We start from the raw sequence: 14,311 nt of genomic DNA, 5'->3' as shown, positions 1-14,311 counted from the left end.
GGAGCGAGTTTTAACTGTCATCTTAAAGCTAAGATTCTAAGCTTTCCAACGAGCCTAATAGTGCCTCCGTAATCACGCTCGACGCACGCGACTAAATTTGCCGCAATTTGACATTTTGCATAATTTGAGCCATGTGTAAAAAGATTTGTCCTTGCTTTCCTTGCTGAAATTCGTATACAACCTGACAATCATTCATAGAGTATTGCTAAAGTGATCCTGAATTAATTTAAGTATCTCTCACTCACCCTGAACCTCCTATAGGGAATTAAAACCCTTTTTAGCATAGTTTTCATTTCATTGCCACCACATTTAAAGTATTTTGGGCCTGTGTTTTAAAATCATACATGTTTTTCTCTAAGCTTGCTAGGGGGGAACTGCATTTCGGATTGCATTTTTGTTGGGCTTCTTGAAGACTGTGTGCTCTCCTTCCATTTCTTACATTGCATAGGGGGGGGGGTTGAATTGCCAGAGAAAATGTTATTATATTATCTTTTGCTAAAATCATATCAAGTTATTTCTGTACTGCATTTTATTCCTCATTGCTTTTCCCTTGAAACCATAAAAGTATTTTCGCTGCCTTATCCATCCTATACCAACTCCTCATTGATTGTAAAGAAGTGTGCTAGTGTCAGATTACCCATTGTTGATCAACATTATATTCATAAGTGTGATATCAATTATTAATTTATTATAAAAGTGTGATATATATATATATATATATATATATATATATATATATATATATATATATATATATATATATACTGTTTAATTTTTAAAATAAAACCTTTTAATTTGCGAAACAAACCTACTTCTTGGCTCAGTGGGGTCAGGGGGATTCTAAGAGAGGGGTGTGATATAAAGGTTGTCATCCAGAGTACATGAACTGGACATAAAAATATATCAATAAGGGTTTCCATCAGCATCCCAGACTAGGCATTGACTTAGCTGTAGTGTTGAATTGAATCCGCTTACAGGACTGAGATTATAAAATGAGCCTGAATGCACAGAGCAAATGAAATTTTTCTCAAAATTGAAAGTGTAAGAGAATTTAATGTAAAGTTTGTAAAATCAAAGCAAACATTTTAATAAAAAAACTATTCAACTCCTCCCACCTACTCCTCTTACTGTTCGGCTCTCTATTAACCGCCTGGTCCTCTCAACTGTCAATCTCTATCACCAACTCCACTGTCATGCTGGGGGACTTAACCTTCCTAGGCCCTTTGCAACCATCTGCCTTGAACTTAAAAGCCTCCTATCTGACCACCCCCTGTACCTCCTCCACGACCAGCCTACCGATTCTGGTGGGAGCTCTCGTGACCTTGACTTTCCCTCTAATACAGTCTACTCCTCCAACCTCTCAGTTGACCACTCTCCCTCTGATCACTCCATTGTTTACTTTAGCATCTTGGTCACTCCACCTTCTACTTCTCATCCCCCCTCTAAAATTACTAAGAGGAAGTACAAGCAGGACTCTCTTGCCCGTTATGTGGATGATAAGAGGACATCTCTCCTGTCTCTTTCACCTATTCATGCCTCTAACATTAACCGTACCTCCTCTGACTTTCACTATGCACCTATGACTCCATTTGACCAACCCTATACTGCTCACACATTCCCACCTTTGCGTCCCTGTCCTCAGCCTTGGATCACCTCTGAATTTCAGACCATCAAAACAAACATGTGCCATGACCTTCGACGCTGTCACAAATTACTTACACCATCCCTACAAAAATTCCCTTGCTGTCTTAACCTCTGCATTGGACTCTGCCAAATCCTCCCACTTCACAAACCTAATGTTCTCCCTTCAAAATCACCCCCGCAAACTTGAATCTACCCTCCAATCATTTCTCACACTTCCCAAGCCAATATCCATCAGATTCGTCCTTCTTGCTAATGATGTTACTCCTTTACTCACAACTTTTCCTCTCAAATCTCTAGAATTCGTGGCACTCTTACAGCCCTCCCTGTCTCCCTTCCCAACCCTCCTTCTGCCCAACACCTCTCCCATATCTTATACGCTCAACTGCTTCTCCCCTACCTCTACTATTGCATTAGCACCCATCATTCCCCATCTTGCACTCCTTTCGACCCTTTCCCTCTGCTCTCAAAATATGTTATGTTATGTTTGAGGTTCTTACAGCAGGTACACCACGTACTGTTGAAACCTACATGGTTTCTTGGTGCTCTGGTGGATCTGTAAGGCAAGGGAGGAGTGGGGTAAGTTAGTAGGACTGAGCGGGAGAAAAGAGAAAGAGAACTGTGATGTGCTATTGGCAGCTTCAGTTCATTTGACACTGTTCTCTGAGCATAGGTGTGTTTTTTGGTTGATAGATGCCATTAGTTGTTGGGGAGGCTATGTGTGGTTTGTTTCATTGTTGTGGTATAGTGAAGTGCGTGTGGTTTGTTGTGCTGTATAGGTAAAGTTGTGTTAAGTTCAGAGTTTGAGAGGATTATGCAGGTACACCACGTACTGTTGAAACCTGCATGGTTTCTTGGTGCTCTGGTGGATCTGTAAGGCAAGGGAGGAGTGGGGTAAGTTAGTAGGACTGAGTGGGAAAAAAGAGAAAGAGAACTGTGATGTGCTGTTGGCAGCTTCAGTTCATTTGACATTGTTCTCTGAGCATAGGTGTGTTTTTTGGTTGGTAGCTGCCATTAGTTGTTGGGGAGGCTATGTGTAGTTTGTTTCATTGTTGTGGTATAGTGAGGTGCGTGCGGTTTGTTGTGCTGTAAAGGTATAGTTGTGTTAAGTTCAGACTTTGAGAGGATTATGCAAAAGGGCGAGTCAAAATAGTCCAAGGCTAATCTCAATCACTTGCCCTTAACTCTCTCAGCACCTTCACCTATGTCTTTCCACTGGACTCTTTCCTGCCTATCGCACAATTTCTCTTCTTCCCCATTATTCAAAAGTCCTTGAGCTTATGACCTTTAACCCAATCATTAAGTACCTTGAGGATAATGGCCTTGGATATCCACTTCAATATGGCTAATGTTATAAACACTCCATTGAGACTGCACTCATGCATGTCTTCAACTTTCTCACTAATGCTCACTACTCCAAACTATTTGTTATGCTCATTCTTTTGGAGCTTTAAACCACTTTTGACACTGTCCACCACTCATCTCTCCTCCTCCCAGGACCATGGGTTGTGTAAATCTGCTCCTGCCTGATTCACCTCGCACCTGGAATGTCTATCCTTTAAAATCTCTTGAAATCTGCAAATCGCTGGCCCCACATCTCTCCCTGTTGTGTGTCACACAAGGATCAGTCTCTGTACCTCTGCTCTCCACTCTCTATACCTCTGCCCTAGGAAGGCATATCTCATAATTTTGCTTTCACTATCACTGTTTTGCTGATGGTACTCAAATATTTTTCTCCTTTCCCTCTTTCAAACCAGCCACCTCAGAACAGATAAAAAACGGTCTCACTGAAATTTGTCACCGGATGGCTCTCTGCAGTCTCACGCTGAACTGTTAAATAATGGAAGTCATCTTTCTCCCTGCTTCCACTTCCATCCCTACCCTCCCATCTCCTATCTCCTACCAGCCTGACCTTGTTGCTCCCTCATTCAAGGCTCACAATCTTGCTCCCTAACTCAATGCTCAAAATCTTGGGGTCCTCATTGATAGCGATGTATGACTGCACCAAGACTGCAACAATCCATCACTACCAATGTATCTGCTGCTGGTAGTAACCTCCTCAACATTCAGAAAATGTGTCCTTTTCTTATTAACCACTCTACACAAACTCTAAGCTCCGCTCAGCAAAAGGACTACTGCACAAGTCTACTCCTTGGCCTTCCTCTCTACTCTTTCCTCCCTCTACACAAAGTGCTCCACTTTTGTACTCTCCCTCCCAACAACCTACCCATATCCTCCTACACTTCTACTGACTCACAACATGTTGGTTGGCTCTCCATACTCAACTGCTCTCTTTTCAAGTTCCTTCTCATAGTCTACAAAACTATCAATGGACTTGCTCCTTACTGCCTGTCTGATTATATCTAATTTTACTTACCGTCTTGTTCCCTCCGATCCTCCACTGCACTCAACTTCTCAGTTGCTTGCTCTCCCTGTGCCTTATCTCTTCCTCCTTCCTCCATACTCACCCTGCTCCACGGAACCCACTGCCCATAACAATCAAAACCAGGCCAACGGTGGATATCTTCAAAGCTTGGCTTAAACTTTACTTACTTGCTAAAGAGGGAGCTCCCTCTTCCCTCTCCCACATGCTCCCTACTTGTCCCCCACCAATGCCTCGAGTGACACATATTAAAGTAATTTTGTGTATTGAATTAGTACTACTCTTAGTTTGAAGCGCCTTGCACCCTTAGGTTAATATTACCTTTGTAAGGCTCATGCTTGTATATAACTTTTGCTTTGGTTTGTTTGCTTTTGTTAGTGGTATATGTGCCACATTTTTTGTACACCCTCATAAACTGGCCAACTACTTATTTGCATCTTTATTTTACTGTACAGGCAACCATTCTGTAAATGTGTTATTGATAGTCATTGCTGATTGAAAGTGGCATTTCTGTTCTTCAAAAAAATACAAATACATGTGCATGAAGGTAATAATCCAGAAGAAAGTGAAAGAGTGTTTGGTGTGATCATAGAGCCACAGTGTTATATTCTTGATTGGACGGCGGTGAAGGGGAGACTCTTTCAACAATTTCTTTTACGGAAAGCTAGTCCCACCTTAAAAAACCCTTTCCGGGTGCAGAGCGACACAGATAGTGTGAAAGAGAGGTGTTCGGTGTTCGGTTTAGGGTTTGTTTGGGTGTAGGCTTGGATGTATGGAGTGGAGACAGCCTTGTGGGGCCCGCTATGACTTGGTGCACCAGCACGGCCTTCCTCGAGTAAAATCATGGAGATCTTGCCGGAAACCTAGATACATGGAGGGAATTCATCTGAGTATTGAGAAGGTGAGGAAGCGCCCACATCCTACGGGTTTACCTATGTCGCACTGACTTTTCCACTTTTTTATTAAGTGGGAACTGTAATTTCAGCCGCCACAGCGCATTACGCCTTTTAAATGTACTGGAATCGTTAGGTGAACCACGTTACATTGACACGCTTCGAAAACAAATTTTGAAAATAAGCAAATAAATACGCTTCGAGTATCTGGGCTGCTACATCAGCGTGAGACGAGTTTGTGATTATCGTTAAGGATTGTCGCTGGAGTGGTGCGTTCATATTGAGAGCAGTGACTGCAGGTCGCATCTAGAACTAGGAGCCGCTTGTGAAGTTCTCAAATGTTACATAGAGTGCTACTCATTGGTATTCACTCTGAAGCTTGGTGGTCGGAAATGGTGCTCCCCTTGTTGAGCCCCTCGTGGACCTAGTTTCGGGACGACAGGCTCCCGGTGTGTCTCCTTGTATCTCTGCAAGTGTAGGGGGAGTGGTGACTGTGGGCTCAGTCCTTTGAGCTGCTCCCTGCCATTTTGCAAAACACTTTGCACTTTATGATCTCTGTAACTGGAACACGTGTGATTATTTTCACGTCATCAGCTATAACTTGCATTATATTTCTATTTCTAAGCCTGATAGTGCAGTTAAATGGGTACATACATTTGATAATCTGTTGGACTTTAAGTGTTACTGCCACCAGTATTACTATTTTATTATTTATTCTTGCTTTTTGTGAGCCAGTTTTTATTATTAATGCTTAAATAAATTGGGGGAATTACGTGACGCAATTACAACTGAGTACATTAATTGATGCTGCAATGGAGCATAGTCTACATTATTGTAACTTGTGCCACTTTTATTATTTTATTTGCACCATTGTTATTTTATTATTAGCTAATTTGGTTCTTCTTTAAACCAGCTCGTATTCCCTCTGCCCACTGAACCCACCCCACCAGGATTACTATTGGTGGGTGCTAAGTGGGCTCTGTGTATACAAAAGGGGCAGTCACACTGGTCAGTCCCAAACTACTATTAGGTAGTTGGTTTGTGTTGTGCAATGCTTGCAATGTATGCATGTGTATGATGAGCTTAGAGAATGTTGGTGTGCTGTGACAGAATGTTTAGGTGTGAATGCTGTGTCAATGCTGTGTCAAGGTTGTAGGATTGAGCAGCAGTTGTGGGAAGTCAGCCTGGGTGATGGGACCATCTTGTAAAGTAACTACAATAAAGCCTACTTGAAGAACCTTAGTAGAGTGTCCAAGGAAGCTGCTTTGTAACAGTTTGGGTTAACTGAAGGTGGAATTACTGCTGGTGCCCTGCTCAGCATTTGGCCTACATGAATTAAACTTATCCCTTAGATAAATAGGCATTCTCAGCCGGGTGATCTATACATAATGGCCCTGGGCCTGAGAAGTAAGGTTATTCTGTTTGTCCCTACCGAGGAAAGACTGGCAAATTCAACCAGTGTTCGAAAGTCATCCGACGAGGGGGAGACAGACGCCCCAACAAAGGTGGCGCAAATACATGTTCCTAAATCCCTGGTGCGGTCACAACAGGCATCCAAAGAAGCTTTCTTCGACTCTATGAGGAAAACCTGCTTTCGCCGGTCAGGTAATAGGGAGGAGTCTGTGGGCCTGCCAGTGCCTCTACCTCGATCCCCTGTAGGGTTAGTTCTACGGCCCTGGGAAATCTACATCCAGTTTTTGAGTGGGGACGAGGGGTCCACTGCATGGGATTAGGGGGGACAAAATTGATTATTATGGAAGCTCAGGTTTTAGTTGGGTTGGGGCCTGATAACTCAATAGGTCCCTGCCTACTGCATGAAGAGATCACTGACCGGGAACTGTAAGCGGTGAGGGAGCTATCCTTCTTGGGATGTAGGCATATCCCGAAATGTTTGAAGAGTGCTGCTATGGAGGGCAAGGGGCATGGTTTAGGCTCTGGCACATCGGGGCTGGTTGAGAAATTGGTAGTCTTGGACAGGAATTATTTGATAATGTCTCCAAAGGTTAAAACATCGGCTTATTGTATGGGAGCAACACAAATAGGTAACCTAAGAGAGGGGGAAGATCGGACATTAAGCTCCATTATTTACTCCCCTATCCCGAATACTCCTAAATCAAGAGAATCGACATTAAAAGGGAATAGAGGGAAGGAGTTGGGAAGGTGGGGGGTTGCGCCAAGGGCACATGGATTAACACCAATCTGGTTCAGGAGGGGGAGCTAGTAGCAGTGTCTCCCTTGGGGGAGGTCCACCAGAGGAGAGTAACTCAAGCTCCTTTTTGGTTTGAGGGCAACGTGAAAAGAGGTGCTTTTGTTTTCCCTATTGGGGTGCCAGCAAGAGTGTAGGGTACCAAGCCTCATGTAACAGAGGGGGTGGCCACACAAAAGGTGAGATGTCATTTTGTGGCCAGACCCCGCTAAGTAACACCCTTAAGGGTCTGCTGACTAAGAATCAGCAACAGGAGGGTCCTCCATCACTGTAAGTAAATACCTGCGGATCCCCCGTGAACAAGAGCATGCAGTGCCACATACATCCCTCAGAATACGATCAGGGGGAGATGATCACAACAATGGGATCGATGGCCAGAGCTTTGGAACTTGCCCTGTCATCAATAAATATCGCTCAGAGAGAGCTAACATGCACTGTTGCAAAACAAGAGATGGTACTTTCTGCTACAATGGCTAAAATAATTAAAATAGAAGGTTACATCAGGGGTTTAGATGCCCGCACATAGTCAAAACAAGGGGGTGCACTAACAGAGCAACTGCCTATGGTGGAGCATCTGTTTTTGTGTGTGTCATTAATATTGTCATTCGGGGTGGAGGAAGTTGTGAGGCGAATGTATCTGTAAGAGCGTGTGAAACAGGAGTCTCCATTATAGAAGACAAGGAGGTGTTAGTCCCAGGCTGTGAGGTATCCCACAGCCACTCTGCAGGTAGCAGAAGATCTGTTTAATGAGATTAAATCTGACCAGCAAAGAGTGGTGGAGGGGGATTTAGTCCCTGATAAGTTTGAGATATTCACACGTGGGAGGGGGAAAAAAAGGCAAGGTCCAAAATCTAAAAATAAAAAGACAAATGGTCGGAAGGGTGTGTCACAGTTTATCCAGAACTTATCGACGCTGCCACCCTTGAAACAGACCATGAGAGCGGGTGGCAGCAGATCAACAAGAGGGGGTCTGCCTCCGACTTGCTCACAAGAGAGGAGTGGGCTGCCAGTATTGAGGGTCGGACAGTACTTTCCTTGGAATCGTCTGTCTAAATTGTTACTTCCCTAGTCCCTGAACATGAGTTAGATAACGATAGACACTGGGAAATTGTGGAGAAAAACAACAACGGCGGGTAGACCATGTAATCCCTGAAAGGACAGCAGAGGGGCAATATAGGGGGGTTCACATAGAGAGCCCAGATATTTAAGAAAGGAGGGTAGACTTTATTCAAATAGGGGGAGCCCTCAAGGCTAACGCTGGGGGTTTGAACCCTAGGGCACACACATTCCTAACTCTTGAGGAATGTAGAATAAGGGTGGGGGTAGTTTTGGAAAATACAGGGGACACAAATAGAGAGGAGGTGACCAATAAACTGGTTCAAACAAAAAAGAGAGATAAAGGGGTATGAAGCACCAGCATACCCTCAACGTAAAGGGATTAATCCTTGAACCTTTGTGACAACAAAGCTAGTGCTATTGTTTGTTACTCTCTCAAGGTGAATCCTATTCCTGTCCCATATTCACTTATAGGCACATGAACAAGCACTATTCAAGCACAAGTTTTGTAGAAAAATATACATATTTTATTATTAGTTGGCACACGAATTTTAAGAACACCAATGGTGTAGAATCACTGTACTTCTTAAGTCTCCTACAGTGAAAATCTAAAAAACAGTTCACAGAATTCTATGCACAAGCTTCAACCCTTATATTGGTAAGCTAATAGATTCAAATTCATCAACTTTAAAGTGTACTGTGCTGTGTTTCTCCTCACACACGGACATACCTCACTTAGCACATCTCACTAAAACTCATTTCATTCACTCTCATCTTCAATCATTATCACCATCTCATTCAACACATGCAACTGATGCCCAACATGTTTCTTTCTGTTTAGCATGTAACTGTAATAAATGTTTGGAAATTCTTCAGGGGCTTTCATGAAGGATTAAATAAACATGCATAATATTTCTGTCAACATTATAGTCCACAACGAAATAAGTGGCTACTAAAAACAATCTTGTGTCAACATTTCAGGTTGTAATCTTAATGGTCTCTTCTCCTTAAGGGTTTGTAGTCCCTTTGCCGTCCATCTATCTGGAAGGGAATCACCACCTATCGAGGAGCAACAAACAACAAAGAATAGGCGTATTAGTAACCTATTCAGCTGCTTGGCTCATAAGACTACCATTGTTCATTAATCGCAGTCATGGTTCAAAGTAAACCAAACATCCGTTAGTGGGCAGGAAGGCATAATTGTACAACTACAGGCAGTCAACTGTTATTAAGATAAGGCTAACTCTATTACCAGATTAAAAAGAAGAACAAGAAAAGGAAAGGGTGGGGAGAGATGTCTTTAAGCCCCTACCTTCCCTAGTTAATGGGTTACGTAGATGTCAACCACTCACCCTTTCATTAAATGGTAGTCCACTGTTTCTGTAATTCTAGTCAGAAGGAAGCGGTCCTCTCACTCCTGTGGATCATATGTTCTCATTGGGCTGGAAAAAATTGTAGTAAGAGAATAACTCATTATATTCTATGGAATACCAGTAAGTTAGTCTAGATTTAACATGTTTCGCCATGTGTTTACCCAGTCGAGGACACTTTCTTTTTCTAAATTGTTTTGAAAGTCGTTGACTGTCGTTAATCTTCAATCAACGGTCTTGTCTACTACGGGTACGACCCGATTTGAGTCAAATGTAGTACTATAGTGGGAGAAAAACGACATTCTGAGTTGGTAACAGATTGCCTCTCATAACAATCAGTCTGTAGGTATAAGGTGAGTAAAGCTTACTGAATTGAAAGTAATCCTCTGGGCGTAATTGCTCCGTGTTTTGGATTCCTAGGCTCCAATGAGTCGGGTCATGGCTGTATCGTTGCCGGCATTTCCATTGTTGGTCCACGCTTGCCGATTGTGATAACTTAGCAAAGACACAATGTGGCTCGTCTGTTGTATCTTTAGTCATTAGTTTTTACACTAGTAGCGGATTTAAGGTTGTGTAACCGATGTCAACCAACAAGTGGTATTATCCATCAGGAAAGCTCGGTAATCTGCATCACTACGATCATTTAATTAACCAAACCCGCCCCTATTAGGGCCCTAAGCCCCATTCGGGAACCGTATACACTGCCCCTCTTACCGTTAGTGTTTTATCCAAAGTACCGCACTCATTCGTGTTTGCTACATCCGCGTCCTATCGGCGGTTAAACACTTCCGGGATTTAGTCCAGGTTCCGTGTTCATCCGTATTTACTTCGTCTGCGTCCTGTCGGCTGCTTGGTACTTGCGGAGTGGCTTCCATTAGCTGACGGCATATCCGGGCTTTTTATGTGGAAGCGTTCCTAACACACACATGCGCAATGGAGCCTCTGCACTCGCCAAAGCTCATTGATATTAAATAGGCTGTGGTGAAAGGAGTCATTGGTGTTTTCATTAAAGAATGGATAGTTCATGTAGCCCGGATGAAAAGGGGAAATCAGGGAAATAAACTGGCCCTGCAGAAACTGCATTTGGACCATAAGCATGTGGCCCTAAACCGTGAAAAGGTGTTGGCCATCCGGTGGAAATCACAGGCTCTAGTGGATCTAGTATCAAGGGATATTATTATGGGTTGAATTTTGGAACCGGAGGAGTGGCTGAGGAGTGCACAAACTTATATGCTAGACTATGTGTTTGTCTTGGAGGATATTTACCCTGAAATGGTGTCTACGTCTATGACGGAAACAGCGGCGAGAAACCATCTCCCGCTGACAGATGCTTAGAAAATATCCTCTAGAAATCAAACCACAAGAACCTACAATTTTGATTTAAACGTAAACATGGGTGGGAACAAAATAAGTTGGAATGAGCACAGAATGTTGTTGTTTAATAGTATCCTGGCTTCGGACGAATTTAAATCCTATTTTGAATTAAATAGAAAAGGCACCCGAGAAATTAGGGAAGACATTTACAGCTGCCTACCAAAAAACAAAAAAGGTAAAGGGATTCCCAACCACAGATTTGATCAGGACATTGTGCTCAAAAAGAGAGAATTGCAGCGCCATTAGGGAGATGGCACAAGATGGCTAGGAAATGCCTGAGGGTGGTATATAAGGCGTGGTTGCGTCACTACTGCCATCAGATGATCTTGGGGAACGCGCGTAAGATGCTGGAAGTCATGGCTAGTAACAACTCACATGCCTTCTGGAACTTAATTAAAGAAAATGAGAAGGCCCAAACCATCGCCCAACTAAACCCCATGTCGGAAGAGTCTTGGAAGATCCATTTTTTTCGGAGATTTATAAACTAGAGTGTGATATCAATTTGGACTGGCTTGAGTCCATGAGAAGAACGATATACTGGGGGTTAACTTGGGACTCTGAAGATCTCGTCCACTTGATCTCAAGGAGCAAAACCTCGATACCCTTGGGGCCTGACGGCCTGACAATGTGCATCCTCAAAAATAACCCCGAAATTTAGGCAGGTAATCCTAAACAGTACGTTCAAAATCCTACTTATGGAAAAAGCTGTGCCAGAGTCCTGACTAACAGCAATTTTTGTGCCGCCCTTTAAAAAAGGATCTCCAATTACACGCCGATATCCCTGCTGGCTTGCCTAGCCAAGATTTTACAGGCTTAGGCCTTAAGAGACCTGCGAAATTGGACCAAACAGCCGGAAGGTTGGATCCCTTCCAAACAGGGTTTTCCCTGGGTGTAGACACAGAGATGAAAATGAAAGGCTTTATGCTGGAACTATTGAAAAAGGGATTGATTGGAAAAAAACAAACTTCTCTTTTCCATGTCTGTTGATAGAGTCCTGAGAAACATGCTGTGGGCCAAACTTCACAAGTGATTTTGTCCTCCTGCCCTTCTGGTTATTCTAATTGGCCTATATACAAGCACCAGTATGTCTGTGCGTTTGGACAGAGAGGGTAGATTAACCACCCAAATTAATTTGGCAAAAGGGCCGACTGACACCGCTCTTATTTATCCTCTTTCTGTCCGACTTGGGTGATGTCTTCCTGGATGTAAATTAGTTTGCACCAAAATTCAATATCACAATAATTAATGACTCAATATATGCAGACGACTTGTTTCTAATGGAGCATAAGCTTGTCGGGCTGCAGCGCCAGTTAAACAGACTGGAGGCGTAAACCAAGACGAATAATGTAATGATCAGTGTCCCCAAGTCGAAAGTCCTCATTTTGCAAAAGGGCCCAGGGAGGGCAGCTGGAGGCTTCAAGTGGGAGGCATATTTCTGGGTTTTTTGGGTTTTTCCATCTTCCAGAATGATAATAAAGCCAGACAGTTCATTGCAAAGAAACAAAAGGTTGTGGCGTTGGCGGCACAGGCTGTCTGGCTAACAAAGAAGTATGTTTTTTTTCCGCTAACCACTGTGTGTGAGTTCTACTGGAAGAAGTGGTCCCTGTGGTGACTTATGGTGCAGAGACATCATTTTTCTCTCTCAGAGGGCTATGGCCTAAGCTTGAAGGTTTCTTTTAGAGGAGAACTCTAAAGTTGCCAGCATGTGTGCCAGTACCGGTGTTAAGGTATGAACTGGGGGCTATGGCTAAATGGAAAAATGAAGGCTTCCTGCGAAAGATCTACTTGGCGGAAGAGGGGTCAATGTGGGGTATTCTAAAATGTGGTTTAGCATCTGGGTCTCTGGTTAATCTCGTAAATTGACATCAACTGTGCCTAGAAATCTTAAAGGATATTGACTCCACAGTGGAGTTTCTCCTAATGTTTCCATCAAAAGTTAAAAAGAGACTCTGGGATTCTGACTGGGTTGTCAGGAAGTACCATCCATACACAGGTCTATTGCTTGATGCTAGACCCTACAATACGCTACCACACTACCTAAGTAAATGTCTGCAGCCTTATTGGAGTGGGCAGGCCCTTCGCCATAGGCTGAATTTGTTTTCAACAAATTAAATTTTGGGTGCCCGTGGGGGAATCCCCCGAAACCAAACGGGTTGTAGATTTTGTAAAATGCCAAATGCGGTTGAGACAATGTACCATCTATTGCTTATTTGCCCAGTACTGATCACGCAAAATCAGACACTCATTTCCCGCACCTTTTGAAGGATTTTATGGAGCCTCACCCAGGGTGGGTGTGGCAACGTATTTTCACTGATAAATCCTTGAAATGGTTTGCTGGCCGCAATTCGTCTCATGAATGAAGTTTTAATTAATTGCAAGACATCAGGTTTGCAACCCTGCTCCTGAAATTAGTAGCGTGGAAGTCTTCACAATGCTGGTGAAAAACTAGGTTCTAATATGTAATCCAGTGTCAACCATGCGATTGATCTTCAAATAGGTTTTTTTTAAAAAAGAGGTTTAAATTTAATGTAATGTGTGTGTATACAGTGTTGTGTTTAGGTGATGTTTATGTTTATGTCATAGGCTATTTTTAACTTTTTTAGATTTTATTATTGAAATGTGTAAATTGTGTTTAAATTGTGTTTAAATTGTGTAATGTGTTGGCAGTTGTAAATGTGAAAAGTTCCAAGTGAACTATAACACATAATAAATAAATAGAAAAAAAGAAAATAATGATGAAGTTGCAGAGACTCCCTAGTAATATGTTAGTGAGCTAAAGAACAGTCACATAAGCAAACCTAAGAAGGAAGTGCAAAATATGTACACAAAGGGGGCAGAATGGCAAATGGCCAATGCAGAGAAGTATACTTGTTCTTTTTCCACCTACTTTGTGTTAAGATGAAGACTGCAGGCTGGATGCCTGGCCTGGATTTGATTTATCCAACTATTTCTCAGAAAACAGACATACTGGTGACAGAGCTGTGAATTGTCCAGTTCCTTAAAAATGAGGAATTTCTTGCATCGATAGACCATAATGAAACATATGGTCACATCCCAAAACGTGAAACACAGAACATATCAAAGCTTCATCATGGAAGAGTAGCATTATCAGTTCAAGGTTTTACCACTGGGCTTCAGGTCAGTCTGAGGATTTTCACCAAGTTAGTAGTGTCATCACATGCACTGCACCTTCACCTGCATAATTGGCTGGTTCAGCCACTAAAACCAGGAGACACTATAATTCCCCTAAAAAGTATTGGATACTTAGCATCCCTCGTAATCTTTCTAAACTTTAAGGAATCCAATCTGGTTCCTTGCTAAGAGCTGATTGACCTGGCTGTACAATTAAAACAATGTTATTAAGAATACTTCCTGAAAAGGGTTCAAT

This window comes from Ambystoma mexicanum, chromosome 2p (assembly GCF_040938575.1).
Source record: "Ambystoma mexicanum isolate Mex_15411 chromosome 2p, UKY_AmexF1_1, whole genome shotgun sequence".
Classification (NCBI taxonomy): Eukaryota; Metazoa; Chordata; class Amphibia; order Caudata; family Ambystomatidae; genus Ambystoma; species Ambystoma mexicanum.
Note: the sequence above shows the minus strand (reverse complement) of the source record.